Below are 2,384 nucleotides of genomic sequence, written 5' to 3'. Positions count from 1 at the left end.
GGGGATGGGGAGGCAGGGAGGTCAGACAGACAGGCTCGGTGGAGAGGGGAGGGAGAGTGAGGAAAGGAGGGGAAGAGGCTAAGGGGGAGAGAGAAAATGGTAGAGGGTGAGAGAAAGAGGGGGCGATGGACAGGGAGGGAGGGAGGGGAGGGAGGTGGGAGGAAGAAAGAAAGGGGAAAAAAAGCCAAGGAGAGGCTGGGTAGAAGGGAAGGGGGTGAGAGAAGGAGGAAGAAGAGAGGGAGGAGAGGCGATAGGAAGCTGCTCTGCTCCGCTGAGGGCTGCTGGCAGAAAACAGGTTTCCCCCTTCGACTGGGTTATGTAGAAACAAATAAATAAGGAGGCCTACAAACCTTCAACCACAGACTTCCTCACGCTCATTCAGTTCAGTCCTCCACTGGGACATGGGAACCTATGCTCTGGTTGACTACTGCAGTTTACACTTCTCCGTCAACGTGCAGATGTTTACTGTGGGATAAGCTTCTGGTGACATCCATAGCCACACCGATACCAGAAAAGTTTGGGATGCCTAAACGCACTGGGGCTAGTTGTGTCAGCATGTAATGGGGGGCTGTCTGTATATGAGGCTCTATGTGAGTGGGGTGTCAGATTAGGGTCATGTTTTCAGTGAACATGATCATAATTGTCCTGACCAAGTGACAGCCCTCCTCCTCCTCCTCTTCCTCCTCCTGGATCAAACACCGTCTGAGTGCATCACCCCCCCCTGGCTGAACTCTGATCATATTCTGATTACCTTTTGAGGGGTTGGTTATTCAAAAGAATAATTTCATAAATTTAGCAAAGGATTATATGAATTCTACGCCACAATCTGTCTGTGGTTGTGAATGTGTAGCATGTGTCCCCCAAGACAAAACTCTCTGTGCAGTCTACACTTTAAATATTCATAGCATTTCTCACATTCAAAACGTTAACTCGCAAGATCTGTCGTGGTAGCTGTGGACATAAACCAAATGGTGCGGTGGGGTAACGTTAGTGTTAGTTAATCTAATCTCCGATCAACATCTGGCAGTATTCAATTCGATACGTTTGTCAGGGAGCTCCTGCCACTGACAAAGAATGGGGACACACCGCGCTAAGTTAGCATGCTAAGCTAGCCAACTCGCATCAACAACATTGGCTGTTCGAAACTAATGCTGCCATTTCTGTCTTTAATATTCCACATAGGAAATTCGCCCGCATTTTAGCCGGTCGGTTATAAGCAAACCTACCGGATAAGTAATTCAACTTACGGGGGTTACGTTGAACCCCGTTTACCAGGGACATGACGTTAGCCAAGTTACCTTAGCTGTAATGTTAGTCCAGCGCCACCCATCGAATCAACGCAGGTAGCCACAGCTAACGGCAAACTATCTCGCTTTTACGGTTATGGCCAACATTATGCCAGACAAGTTTACCTGCTTTTACATCCAGTGCTCCCGTCTGAGTGAAATGTATCGCCTCAGGATGACTGAGGCGATGTATGGACACTTTCACTTTTTCCAGATATCTCGGTAATATCCTTTCAGGTGACAACTATCTTCGTGGGGGAGAACCAGCCACCCGGCCGTCGGTCTACGGGAACAGAAAGCCTCAGAGTATCATCAGACTATTTAAACCTCCATTCCTTGGTATGGTGAGGGCGAACACATGTCCTTTTGTTGGGAACAACTAACGGCGGACGCCCTCTTTCAAACAGATTGACTAAAGTCTGCCTATAATTGCCTGGCAGCCGATTACGTTTTGCCCATTCTTTTCTCTGACAGACAATACACATCCAGCCTAGAAACTGCCCTATCCAAAATGGCGCAAATAAAAGGGGCGGAAGTGACATCTACTTGATTAGCATAAATAATCTCATTGTGAGATCGCGTGCCCGGCTCATTTAAACTCTTGATTGGTCTGTCAGTCAATTTGGTCAATTAAGCATACGTCACTTAAAAAAAACAACAACAACCAAAAAACCTACCTCGTCCACTTAAAAACTGCGACGGGCCTTTGGTTTATGTGTTCGAGACTGTGAGGTAAACAACCCAACACGATAGTGGCGGGATCTCGCCGGGAGCGGGCGTCCTTCTGTAGTGGATCTCTTCTTGATTTATGCGCCTGCGCAGTTTGGCTACATCTGGCGCCCCCTCCCCTGCGGATCCTCGGATGTGCACAGTGCCTCAGCACCAGCTGGAGTGTTATCAACGGTTGGGCCAACGGTAGGTGGCGCTGTACTACACTACTGTTAGTAACTGCCCAATTCTGCCAAACTGACCGGGACTACTTTCCTGCACGTTGCCTGGTGAAGGGCAGCCCTAGTGTGACACTGCATTTAAATGGTTATAATCTTGGTAAAACTTTTCCATCAGCTGTGGGTTACTCTTGCCCTATTACCCCCCCCC

At 48.5% G+C, this 2,384-nt stretch overlaps 1 protein-coding gene across 2 annotated transcripts in view; it reads right to left on the bottom strand.

The window, feature by feature from the left end:
* Window positions 1–2,087, bottom strand: part of adnpb (activity-dependent neuroprotector homeobox b) — a 9,737-nt gene extending 7,650 nt beyond the window's left edge. Inside the window, exon 1 of one of the 2 annotated variants that reach the window (XM_032521190.1) lies at window positions 1,964–2,087. The gene's annotated coding sequence lies outside the window, so the exon portion shown is untranslated. Of the gene's footprint in view, window positions 1–1,412; window positions 1,924–1,963 lie in introns of those variants that run through there. The other variant, XM_032521189.1, reaches the window with a different exon arrangement.
* Between the last annotated feature and the right edge of the window lie 297 nt (window positions 2,088–2,384).

The sequence above is a fragment of the Etheostoma spectabile genome, chromosome 7 (assembly GCF_008692095.1).
Source record: "Etheostoma spectabile isolate EspeVRDwgs_2016 chromosome 7, UIUC_Espe_1.0, whole genome shotgun sequence".
Classification (NCBI taxonomy): domain Eukaryota; kingdom Metazoa; phylum Chordata; class Actinopteri; order Perciformes; family Percidae; genus Etheostoma; species Etheostoma spectabile.
The sequence above is the reverse complement of the archived record's forward strand: the minus strand, read 5'-3'. Positions and strand labels throughout refer to the sequence as shown.